Below are 13,424 nucleotides of genomic sequence, written 5' to 3'. Positions count from 1 at the left end.
TGGTATATCCAGTTCCTCCCCTATGTTTGAGATGTTGTCAGCTGTTATTTCTTCAAACTATTCCCTTCTCCCTCTCTTCTCCTTCTGGGATACCCATTACCTAATATTTCCATTCCTAATAGAGTTGGATAGTTCCATAGAATTTCTATCTCTTTTTTATCTTACTTTTCTCTTTCTGCCTGCATCATTTCTAGGTTTCTACCTTTGAGCCGGCTAACTCTCTTTTCCATATGGTCTGCTCTATTTCCAGTGCTTTCTATTGTGTTCTTAATCTCACTTATTCAGTTATTTGGCTCCAGAATTATTTCTGTTTGGTGCTTTTTTAGAGTTTCAACTTCTTTGGTAAAGCATTCCTTATGCTCGTTGATTGTTTCTTGAGTTCACTGAACTGCATTTCTGAGTTTTCTTGTAGCTTGAATTTCTACATAACAATTATTTTGAATTCTCTATGAGGTAGCTCACAATATTCCGTGTTACCGGTTTTTCATGGTGCTTGATGAGTTGTTCCTCAGCCAGTTTATTTTTACGTGATCGTAATATGCCAGCAAATTTGGAAGACTCAGCAGTGGCCACAGGACTGGAAAAGGTCAGTTTTCATTCCAATCCCAAAGAAAGGCAATGCCAAAGAATGCTCAAACTACTGCACAATTGCACTCATCTCACACGCTAGTAAAGTAATGCTCAAAATTCTCCAAGCCGGGCTTCAGCAATATGTGAACTGTGAACTTCCAGATGTTCAAGTTGGTTTTAGAAAAGGCAAAGGAACCAGAGATCAAATTGCAAACATCCGCTGGATCATCGAAAAAGCAAGAGAGTTCCAGAAAAACATCTATTTCTGCTTTATTGACTATGCCAAAGCCTTTGACTGTGTGGATCACAATAAACCGTGGAAAATTCTGAAAGAGATGGGAATACCAGACCACCTGACCTGCCTCTTGAGAAACCTATATGCAGGTCAGGAAGCCACAGTTAGAACTGGACATGGAACAACAGACTGGTTCCAAATAGGAAAAAGAGTATGTCAAGGCTGTATATTGTCACCCTGCTTATTTAACTTATATGCAGAGTACATCATGAGAAACACTGGGCTGGAAGAAGCACAAGCTGGAATCAAGATTGCTGGGAGAAATATCAATAACCTCAGATATGCAGATGACACCACCCTTATGGCAGAAAGTGAAGAGGAACTCAAAAGCCTCTTGATGAAAGTGAAAGAGGAGAGTGAAAAAGTTGGCTTAAAGCTCAACATTCAGAAAACAAAGATCATGGCATCTGGTCCCATCACTTCATGGGAAATAGATGGGGAAACAGTGGAAACAGTGTCAGACTTTATTTTTCTGGGCTCCAAAATCACTGCAGATGGTGAGTGCAGCCATGAAATTAAAAGACACTTACTCCTTGGAAGGAAAGTTATGACCAACCTAGATAGCATATTCAAAAGCAGAGACATTAGTTTGCCAACAAAGGTCGGTCTAGTCAAGGCTATGGTTTTTCCTGTTGTCATGTATGGATGTGAGAGTTGGACTGTGAAGAAGGCTGAGCACTGAAGAATTGATGCTTTTGAACCGTGGTGTTGGAGAAGACTCTTGAGAATCCCTTGGACTTCAAGGAGATCCAACCAGTCCATTCTAAAGGAGATCAGCCCTGGGTGTTCTTTGGAGGGAATGATGCTGAAGCTGAAACTCCAGTACTTTGGCCACCTCATGCGAAGAGTTGACCCATTGGAAAAGACTCTGATGCTGGGAGGGACTGGGGGCAAGAGGAGAAGGGGACGACAGAGGATGAGATGGCTGGATGGCATCACTGACTCGATGGATGTGAGTCTGGGTGAACTCCGGGAGTTGGTGATGGACAGGGAGGCCTGGCGTGCTGCGATTCATGGGGTTGCAAAGAGTCGGACACGACTGAACCACTGAACTGAACTGAACTGAATGTGTTAAAGAATCCAGCTGCTAATGCAGGAGACGTGGGTTCGATCCCTGGGTCAGAAAGATTCCCTGGAGAAGGATATGGCAACGCACTCCAGTATTCTTGCCTGGAAAATCCCAGGGACAGAAGAGCGTGGTGGACTACAGTCCATGGGGTTGCAGTAGAGTGGAACATGACTTGAGGACTGAAACAATAATGATTAAATAGATTAATAATTAGGGGCTATTCTCTTGGTTCCCAGTAGGTGGCGCTATAGCACAGGTTTTTTGGTTTCTCTCACCTAAGCTGCATAATTTGACAATCAGCACTTTTTTGTCCTTTATCCCGTCTGTCCTGCTTCCCAGGTGGTCCAGTGGTAAAGAATCCATCTGCCTATGCAGGAGACATGGGTCTGATCCCTGAGTGGGGAAGATCTCTGGAGAAGAAAGTGGCAACCCACTCCAGAATTCTTGCCTTTTTGTTTCCCTGGTTCCACTTCTTCCACGTGTTCCATCTACCCACCTTTAAGTGTACAAGTGTGTGGCATTCTCTGGCCAGCCTGATGTGTTGGGCAGGGACACCTCTGTTCAGTTATGGATGTTTTCTGGTTGTAGATCAAAGGAGAGGCATCTCATAATGCCATGATGCTGATCACTTTTTCTAGCTTTTTAAGGTGGAAACTCAGATTTTCACCTTTCTTCTCTTTGAAAACAAGTATTTAAAGTTCTACATTGTCCCGTAAATATCTCCAACTATTTAGGGATTTTTCAAATATTTTCCTGTTACTTATTTCTAACTTAATTTCATTATTATTAGAAAGTATAAAGCCTGATTTCAGTCTTTTAAAATTTATTGAATTTGTTTCATAAACTAACATATGGTTTATCTTGGTGAACAAAGCATAGACATTTTAAAAAATATGTATTCTATGGTTATTGAGTGCAGTGTTCTAGGAGATATTAAGTCAAGGTGGTTGATAAATAGGTCAAGTGTTCTATAAATTGGGCAAGTTGGTTGATAATCTTTTTCTAGTCTTCTATATATTTTTTTAAATGGGAAATTGCATGGATCTATTATCGAGGTTTTTATCTAATTCTGATCACTGAGAGATGAATGTTATAATCACTCACTGTAGTTGTTGTTTTTCTAATTCTCCTTGGAGTTTTTATTTCACATATATCAAACCTCTGATATATGTTGCATACATGTTTCAGTTCAGTTCAGTTGCTCAGTCGTGTCTGACTCTTTGTGACCCCATGGACTGCAGCAGGCCAGGCCTCCCTGTCCATCACCAACTCCTAGAGCCTACCCAAACTTATGTCCATTGAGTCGGTGATGCCATCCGGATGCCATCCTGCCATCTCATCCTCTGTCGTCCCCTTCTCCTCCTGCCTTCAATCTTTCCCAGCGCTAGGGTCTTTTCCAATGGGTCAGTTCTTCTCATCAGGTGGCCAAAGTATTGGAGTTTCAGCTTCAACATCAGTCCTTCCAATGAATATTCAGGACTGATTTCCTTCAGGATGGACTGGTTGGATCTCCTTGCAGTCCAAGGGACTCTCAAGAGTCTTCTCCAACACCAAAGCTCAAAAGCATACAAGTTTAGAATTGTTAAATTTTCTTGATGATCTAACCTCGTTATCATTATAAAATGTCCCCATTTTCAACAACCAACATATTTGAGCAGGTACAATTTTTTATAACAGATATAAGTTTTATATATAAAACGATAGTAGATCCATGCAATTCCCCGTTAAAAAACATATAGAGGAAGCATAGACTTTGGATTAAAGATGATGTTTTGGTAAAGATTACAAAGAACTTTTCCAGGCTTAAAACTGAAAGTTTTACTGTAAAATTTCTTGTAAACAAACTAGTCAGGACTCAGTTTCATGATGACAGTATGTAAGATAAGGAAGAAAAGACATTCATTCCAACCTACCTAATGCTAATTTTATTAGTCTTTGAGGTAAATATTGTCTAGTTTACACTTAACTTTTATGATAAGATGTAATGGCCTGCTCAATTGTTTTCTCAAAGTAGCTGTGTCAAAATGTCCCCATTTTTTTCTTCTTTCTTTTTAATATTAATTTTCTCTTCTACTTGTATCATTTCTAGGTTTCTGTCTTTGAGCTTACTAATTCTCTTTTCCGTATGGTCTGCTCTGTTTCTCTCTGGCCTTTATCAGTTTCTTTTGATTAAAGAATCCAAGGGCCTGGGTGGTAGGTAACACTTGAACTTCAAACTTGTCATTAAAGGGTGACGTTAATAGTAGCCATGATGACAATGAAATAATCAAGATGAAAATAATAATAACTAACATTTATTGAACACTTACATACTGCCAGACGAGTCTGATAGATTTACTAAGTAATTACTAGTACTAATGCTGGAGAAGGCAATGGCACCCCACTCCAGTACTCCTGCCTGGAAAATCCCATGGACAGAGGAGCCTGGTAGGCTGCAGTCCATGGGGTCGCCGAGGGTCGGACACGACTGAGCGACTTCACTTTCACTTTTCACTTTCATGCATTGGAGAAGGAAATGGCAACCCACTCCAATGTTCTTGCCTGGAGAATCCCAGGGACGGGGGAGCCTGGTGGGCTGACTTCTATGGGGTCACACAGAATCGGACACGACTGAAGTGACTTAGCAGCAGCAGCAGTACCAATGCACTTTGCTACTAAACTCCATGAGAACCGAGACCATTACATTTTTTCTTAACAATCCATTCCCTGGAGCACAGTAAGAATTTAATAAATATTTAATGAATAAAAAAATTAGCGTTAAGTTCCTCAGTCGAATCGGCAAGATGGACTTCAGTGCCAGAGCGGGGCTGATGGCCCGTGGTTTCGCATCCTTGGAGGTCAATTGAAGCGCCAGATCCCTGCGAGGAGCAATAGGAACCAGTGGTTTTAAATTTTCTAGGCAACCGCTGATGGATTGACAGTATGTTGGGGCCTAATGGTGTGCACAAAACAAAAAGCTGAGATTTGAGAAGACAAATGCCCTTCTCGCGCTCGACAAGCTTCTGAGAAGCCGGGCAGCCGAACCAATTTCAGCCTGAGATACCGCCGCTTTGGCGCCGTGATTTTGCAATCATTCAACTGCTCTAGTGCGTCCTGACTGCTCTAGCCCCTAGAGGAGGTGACGTCGGAAGTCTCGACTGCTCCTCGCGGGGCGTGTCCACCCGCCGGCGTTTGCCCCACCCACTCCCACACGCTCCACTTCCGGAAGGGCCTGTCGCGCTCTCTGTGGCTAGGTGTTTCTACGCCTGACAGGTTAGCGTCCACGCGGGAGAAAAGAGTCGGGTCAGTCCTACTCCAAAAGCATTTGTTCCCGTCGTTTTGGAGACCGCTTTTGCCCGAGGGGCGAACTGTTTCTAGGGCAGCACGTCAGGGGCCACCTCCTTGTTGTTGCTGGGTCGCGACCTCCTGGAGCTGCGTAATTGGGGGACCCGTGGTGGGCTAATCTTGACCTTGCCTCGTGGTCCTTGGTGAGCATTTCCAGGAGCACATTTGTGAAGAGGTGGAACTGTGCACTTTGTCGGTGGTCCCAGGTTACAACAGTTTGAGAGAGGCTCTGCCTAGATGATTGTGTAAAAGAATACTCTGGCTCGGTGGTCATGATAATTCGTCTCCATCACAGCTGAGCTCCGTAAGGGGGCTGACCATAGAAGTGATTTTCAGCGTTTAAGTGATTTTCGGGTGTTTGTATAAGCGTGCGTATGCATGTTTGTCAGTCTGTGGGTGTGTGGAAAGGGCTGTAATTTAGAAAATCCACAAGTATTATATTTTGCTACTTTTCCTGGTCTCTTCCCCTCATTCCTCTTTATTCTCACCTGAGGGGCATTGCTGTCCTTCACCTTTGGACATAAACAACTCTCTACTTGAACTTACACATTTAAAACACAGATCTGACTGTTAATCCTCTACTTAAAACCTTACTGGCCTTCCCATTGATTCAGGATAGTACAAATTCCTTTGGGTGGATTGAAGACACTTCAAAGTCTTGTTTATGCTGAATTTTTCAGTCTCATCTCCTTTCATGGGAAACACACGTACACATACGTGCTGTATGCTCCTGTCATGCCATCCTGCAGTAATTTCATCTCTTTGGCTATGATAGTGTTTTATAATGGTTTACCCACGTTTAGAAATTTACTTTTCCATTCAGTCAGAATTTAGTGATTTCATGGTTATTGCCAGACACTGTTTTAGGAACTGGGGGGAAAATGGAGTTAAAATTGGGGAGAAAAAGCCCAACCTGCAGTCCTTTTGAAAAATAACAGCTTGATTGAAATATAGTTCACACACCATGGAATTTTTAAATACACATTGCTTTTTAGTGCATTCACAAAGTTGTACAACTGACAACCACGGTTTTAAAACATTTTCATCGCCCCTGAAAGAAACCTTGTACCCATTAGCAGTCTCCCTTGAGTTCCTTCTTACCCTACCCCACTTTTAGCTCTAAGGAACTACTAATCTGCTGAATATATAAATATATTTGTCAATTCTGGACAATTCTAGAATAGGCTGATAAATAATAAACCATGTGGTCTTCTTTCGCTTAACATGTTGAAGTGTATCAGCACTTCATTTCTTTTTATTGCTAAATATTGTTTCACTGTGTGGATAGACCACCAGTTACTTATCCATTGGTCCTGTTGATGGGTATTTCAGTTGTTTTGGTTATCGTAAATAATGCTGCTATGAACGTTGGTGTACGCATTTTTTTTGTGTGAGCATAATGATTTCATTTCTCTTGGCTATGTACGTAAGAGTAGGATTCCTGGGTCATATGGTAATTCTACATTTAACATTTTGAAGAACTACCAGACTTTGTTTTGTTTTTTTTTTTTTAAAGCAGCAGCAGCTGCTGCTGCTGCTGTCTCTTCAGTCGTCTCTGACTCTGTGCGACCCCATAGACGGCAGCCCACCAGGCTCCCCCGTCCCTGGGATTCTCCAGGCAAGAACACTGGAGTGGGTTGCCATTTCCTTCTCCAATGCATGAAAGTGAAAAGTGAAAGTGAAGTCGCTCAGTCGTGTCCGACTCTTAGCGACCCCATGGACTGCAGCCCACCAGGCTCCTCCGTCCATGGGATTTTCCAGGCAAGAATACTGGAGTGGGGTGCCATTGCCTTCTCTGAATTTAAAGCAGCTTCACCATTTTATATTCCTATAAGCAGTGTATAAAGGTTCTGATTTCTTCACATCCTTGCCAACGCTTATTATCTTTTTAATTTTTTTATAATTCTAGCTGTCCTAGTGGGTGTGAAGCATTGTCTCGTTGTGGTTTTGATTTGTATTCCCCTGATGGCTAATGTTGAGCATCTTTTTGTGTGCTATGGCCACGTGTATATCTTCTTTGGAGAAATGTCTATCCATTCCTTTGCCCATTTAAAAACTAAGCTGTTGTTTACCATTGAGTTGTAAGAGTGCTTTATATATTCTAGGTCAGGTCTTTCATCACCTGTATGACAGTCTTCGGGATTATACAATAGTTCCTTTAAATGGGAAGCACATGAGCTTAATTTTGACTTTTCCTGGGGACCATGTTATACAGATATGTGGGAGTAATTCAGAGTGAATTACTAAGCGTGAAAGACTAGGCTCAGGAAAATTGATGCGAAGATCCTGTGAGCAGCATTTTAAGATTTGAAAGATGAAGCAATGGAAAACAGTTTATATAATTTTTCTATTCCCTGCTGATTTTGCCTTTTCCTTATTGATTTGTAGGAGGTTTTTCTGTAAAGATATTAGCCCCTTAGCTGTTAGATATGGGACAGATATTTTCAGACTACTTGTTAACTTTTTTCTGTATTTTACTATTCTAATGCTTTACGTTTTTATGTGGTCAGTACTGTGAATGTTTTCCTTAAAAGGCTTCTGGGTGGTCGTTTGGGATACTGTTCTTAAATGATAGGAATTACAGAAACCGACATGTTAGTTACCTGGTTTGTCTGAGTTGCTGGTACTACGTTTAGCTTTACTGGCAAGCCTTATTTTATTGTGCTTTGATTATTGTGTTTTTTTACAAGTTGAAGGTCTCTGATGCAAACCTGCATCAAACAACTCTATTGGTGCCATTTCCCCACAACATTTGCTCACTTTGTGTCTCTATGTTACATTGTGGTAATTCTCACAATATTTCAAACTTTGTTATTATTAATTTGTTATGGTGATCTGTCAACTGTGATCCTTGATGTTGCCATTGTAATTGTTTTTGGGTGCATGAACTGTGCCCATATAAGACAATGAAATTAATTGAGAAACTTGTGTGTTCTGACTGCTCCACCAACTGACTTTTACCCTGTTTCTCCCTCTCTCCTTGGGCTTCCATAGTCCCTGAAATGTAATATAGAAATTAGACTAATTGATAACCCTGCAGTGGCCTCTAAGTGTTCAAGTGAAAGCAGGTATTACACCGTCAGGCTTCCCGAGTAGCTCAGCTGGTAAAGAATCTGCCTGCAATGTGGGAGACCTGGATTTGATCCCTGGGTTGAGAAGACCCCCTAGAGGAGGGCATGGCAACCCACTACAGTATTCTTGCATGGAGACTCCCCAGGGACAGAGGAGCCTGGTAGGCTAAGTCCATGGGGTCACAAAGAGTTGGACACGACTGAGCGACTTTCACTTTCACTTTGGAAGAAGTTGATTCCAACCCTCATGGATAACTTTGAGGAGTTCAAGACTTGGTGGAGGACATAATTGCAGATGTGGTGGGAACAGCAAGAGAGCTAGAATTAGTAGTGGAGTCTATAAAGATGTGACTGCATTGCTGTGATCTCATGATATAACTTTAATGGATGAGGAATTGCTTCTTATGAATGAGCAAAGAACGTGATTTCTTTAGATAGTACCTACTCCCAATGATTATGTGAAGATTGTTGAAATTACAGCATAGTATTTAGAATATTACATCAACTTATTTGATACAATGGTGACAGTGTTTGAGAGGTTAACTCCAATTTTGAAAGAAGTTCTCCTGTGGGTAAAATGCTGTGTAACAGCATTACTTGCTACAGAGAACCCATGTAGGAAAGGAAAAGTCAGTGGATGCAGCAAGCTTCATTGTTGTACTTTAAGAAATTGCTGCATCCACCTCAACCTTCAGCGTTCATACCCTGATCATTCAGAGTGTGTGTGTGTCGCTTCAGTCATGTCCAACTCTGTGTGATCTACGAGCCAGCCAGGCTCCTCTGTCCATGGGATTCTCCAGGCAAAATACTGGAGTGGGTTGATATGCCCTCCTCCAGGGGATCTTCCTGACCCAGGGATCGAACCTATGTCTCTTACGTGTCTGCTGCATTGGCAGGCAGGTTCTTTACCACTAGCACCACCTGATGAGTCAGTAGCCTCCAACATCAGAGAAAGACCCTCCACCAGCATAAAGATGTGACTCTAAAAGCCCACATGATGGTTAGCTTTTTCTTTTTTTAGCAGTAAACTATTTTTAAATTAGATATTTTGCTTTTAGATATAATACTGTTGCACACCTAATAGTCTGTAGTATAGTGTGAACATAACTATCACATGCCCTGGGAAAACAGAAAATTCATGTAACTCACTTTATTGCAATATTCACTTAATTGTGACAGTCTGGAGCGGAACCCACAATATCTCAGAAGTGTGCCTGTAGAGTGTTCATTGTTTCAGACTCTTGTGCCTCCCTGTCTTTCTGCCTTGAAAAACATGCTAAAATCTGCTTCAGCTTTGTTCTTTAAGCTTTCTATAACACTTAGTTATTTTCTTATTCTCATCTTCATGTTTAGTATAGTGCATTAGATTTTTGAGAGCTGTGCTGGACAGTTGGTCATCACATAGAGGTACTTAATACATGCCCGCAGAAGTTTATTTGAAGATTTTATGTGTGCAGAGCTTGAGTGTAACTATTCTGGTTCTGTATTGGTTGTGACATGCTGGGAATAGTAGTTTTATAAAATCCTATTAACATTATTTGGTGTTTGTTTTTCTCATTTCATTGATTTAAAGGTAGTGGTAATTCAGGTATTTTTAGGGTCTCTGAACATTTTGAGTAATTGAGGAAAACTATATATCATAGCTCCCTAGAAAATAGCTCCCATGTAAAATTCTAATTTACATGCAATACCTGAGGCTTCATTATTTCCATATGGCCTGATTTGTCAGGAGGACTGTGTGTTTCTTGCTATAGTATTTGCTTTTTTTTTTTTAATTATGGTAAAATGTCCATAACATGAAATTTAGCATTCTGACCATTTAAGTGTACTATTCAGTGACATTAAGTGCATTCATTTTGTTGTGGAACTGTCACCACCATCCTCTCCAGAACCTTTATCTGCCTGAACTGAAATTCTGTATAACCTGTTACATAATAATGCCCCAGTTCTCCCTCTCTCCAGCCCCGGTAACCACCTTTCCACTTTGTCTCTGGAATACAGTATTTCTCTTTGTGTCTGATTTATTTTGCTTTGTATCATGTCTTTCAGGTTCATCCTTGTGGCGTATTGCAGAATTTTCTTCCTTTTTAAGACTAAATAATAGTCCATTGTATGCATATATCACATTTTGTTTATCCATTCATTAGTTCATAGATATGTGGGTTGTTTCCATCTTTTGGCTATTATGAATAGTGCTTCTATAAACATTGGTACACAGTTATTGTTTGAGTTCTCTTGAGTGTATACCGTTAAGTGACATTGCTGGGTCATAGGATAATTCTCGGACTTCCGAGATTACTTACTAGTAGCGCAGCTGGTAAGTAATCTTCCTGCAATGCAGGAGACCCCGGTTTGATTCTTGGGTTGGGAAGACTCCCTGGAGGAGGGATTGGCTACCTATTCCAGTATTCTTGGTCTTCCCTGGTGGCTCAGATGGTAAAGAATCCACCTGCAATGCAGAAGACCTGGGTTCGATCCCTGGGTTGAGAAGACCCCTGAAGAAGAGCATGGGAACCCTCTCTAGTATTCTTGCCTGGAGAATTCCCATGGACAGAGGAGCCTGGTGGGCTACAGTCCATAGGGTCGCAAAGAGTCGGATGTGACAGAATAACTAAGCACAGCACAGGGTAATTCTTGGTTTGAGTTTTTGAGGAACTATCAGTTTGCTTCAGTGTTTTTTTGTCATTCACATAAAATATGAGGCTTAAAAGAATTGTGTAATTTAGGTATGTATTAATGATCACATTTACCTTTCTAAAAATATGAATTCAAAGAGCCAGCTCCTGGTTGAAGATATGTGGGAGTTTTTGTCTTAGGTTTTGGAAATCTTGGAGTTTTAAAATTACATGCTAGAATTCAGATTAAATAAGTTTACCTGGATAGGTTCCCAGATCCCAAACTTGTTTATGATCTAATCTCCTGCCTTTTTTTTTTTTTTTTGCTGTTGTTTGATTTCAGTGTTTGTTTTCTGTGTTTTCAATCTTTTGGGGAAATTACTTGTCATGGCAGTTGGTAAGATGGGGGTGATTTTGCAGACTTGTATCATTGCAGAGGTCTGGATTGTTCTGTTATGCTGAGTATCTCATTGGATACTTTGGCAATTACTCTGGTATGTTGTAAATACTGCTGCTTCTGACAGGCAAGTTTAGTGCAAAGACATCCATGTCATTAATTAGTGAAGAGTGGGAAATGACCAATATTATTCTGTTATTACTATACCATTATTTTTTCAACTACTCCCCTGAAGTTGGAAGTGTTATGTTGTTGTGGGTACTGGGATCCCTCTCAATAACTGGCCTCTCTGCGATCAGTGGGGAAGTGTAGACAAACAGACAGCAGTATGACTCACCAAATCTTAGAAAACTAAGATCTCATGCTTGCCAGACTCTCTCTTCCCCTTCCGCTCCAATTCTAACGTCTTTCGTAAACTCCCTGTTTAATATTTCCTCATCACTGTTACAGTCCATAGCCCATGGTAAACAGCAAGTGTATTATCAGGAGAGATGGAAGGAACAAAGGTGTTAATGAGGCTTTTGCTCTCAGTTTGGGTCAGTTGGTCATCTGGGCTCTCTCAGCGGGTCATCTGTTGTGTGGGCTCTTGGGACCGTATTTCATTGGCAACTGCAGATGCACTTGAAAGGTCCCCAGAGGGGTGTGGGTGCTCCAGACTCTTGGAACTTGAACGTAACTTAGATTTGTATGGGATTTCCCTGCCATCCAAAATACCAAGATTACATGGATGCTGAGTATCCAGCCTGGACTGTTTATGCTCCAGCTTTTTGAATAAGACTAAACACACTCATATAAAATGCCTTTATAATTCTTCTTTTGAGGTTACCAGAGAAAGGTGAATATTAACTCCTAGTTTTTGGTAATAGATTGTTACCTTTCATCAGACTTGTTTTTGCTAGGGATAAAGTGATTTTACTGCTGGTGTACATCATTAACCTTTAGAAATGCTTCCAAGTCCATATTAAATATTTCAACATGCTTGTGTCAGATCAGGACCTTTCTATAGCTCAAATTGAGGTATAAACAGCAAAACTTAAATTTTATGTTGATGTTTTTGCATTCTAACTTTATGATTTTTCTTCCTTTCTATAAACACGTGGCGCTGAGTATTTTTATCCTCTTATTCTGTCCTGTCCTTTATCACGCGGTACAATTGACTATTTTACCTTTTGGTTTAGTTCTGTAAATTGTAATACACGTATAGATAGATTAGTGTGACTGCTACTGTAGCCAGGGTACACCTCACCTCAGAAACTCCCTCCTGCTCTCTTTAGGGTCACCTTTCCATTGCCTAGGTAACCAAAAAGTAAATGTCATTTTGTGCTTTTTACTGTGGGAAGCAGTAAGGTGATTTTCCTTCCTTTTCTCTTTATCAGTGATTTTTACTCAAATGCGATGGACTAAAAAGGATAAAATAAACCTAATCCCTTTTCATTTTCTTTCAGAAACTCAAAACTTTTTCACAAACTTCATTAGGAATAAGATCATTTTTGCCTGTGATGCCTTCCAACAGGGGGCAGTGTTGGGCCATAACAGGACACAAAGATTGTCTGCTGCAAAAGAACTAGAAGTTTTTACTTCAGGAAAACAGGACAGTTAATTAAGAATTGACATTTAACTCTAGAATCCACTTTCTTTGGATCTATTCCCAAAGCTGTCTTACTCCTAGCAAAGCAGTCTATGGATGAAAGCATCCTTTAATTCTCTTGTATTTGTTTTCAGATAGTTTTAACTGTTTGTAGAATTAGGAGTTAAGTCTTAAAGGTTAACCTTTATGTAAGGAATACCTGCAGTATTATGGGTGAGTCTGTGAATCCTCCCTTCCAGCCCCTCCCTGTGATCTGGTAGACGTTTATCAGAGACGCACGTCAGGTGTTCTATATTCCAGTATTCTTTATTGTGGGCAGGAACCCCATCTGTAACATCCCTCAGAGTTGATAGCGTGAATTAATCAGCAAATGGAGCAGATGCAGAAGAAAGATGCAGATTTTGATCGCCAGGTTCTGAGTTTGAAGCTTTAATGGAGATGTTTAGTGAGAAATGATGAAGTGGAGCCTGTGAGACATTCACAGTTAGGTGATTC

The 13,424-nt window shown here is 40.8% G+C and overlaps 1 protein-coding gene across 13 annotated transcripts in view; it reads left to right on the top strand.

Moving 5' to 3' along the window:
- The first annotated feature begins 5,088 nt into the window (after positions 1 to 5,088).
- The window catches only part of COA1 (cytochrome c oxidase assembly factor 1), an 80,229-nt gene continuing 71,893 nt past the window's right edge, over positions 5,089 to 13,424 (top strand). For 3 of the 13 annotated variants that reach the window (XM_070369369.1, XM_070369363.1, XM_070369367.1), the window contains exon 1: positions 5,250 to 5,401. The gene's annotated coding sequence lies outside the window, so the exon portion shown is untranslated. Of the gene's footprint in view, positions 5,217 to 5,249; positions 5,402 to 13,424 lie in introns of those variants that run through there. The other 10 variants (XM_070369361.1, XM_070369364.1, XM_070369362.1 and 7 more) reach the window with 8 other exon arrangements.

This window comes from Bos mutus, chromosome 4 (assembly GCF_027580195.1).
Source record: "Bos mutus isolate GX-2022 chromosome 4, NWIPB_WYAK_1.1, whole genome shotgun sequence".
NCBI classification, from domain to species: domain Eukaryota; kingdom Metazoa; phylum Chordata; class Mammalia; order Artiodactyla; family Bovidae; genus Bos; species Bos mutus.
This window is presented reverse-complemented; position numbering and strand designations above follow the sequence as displayed.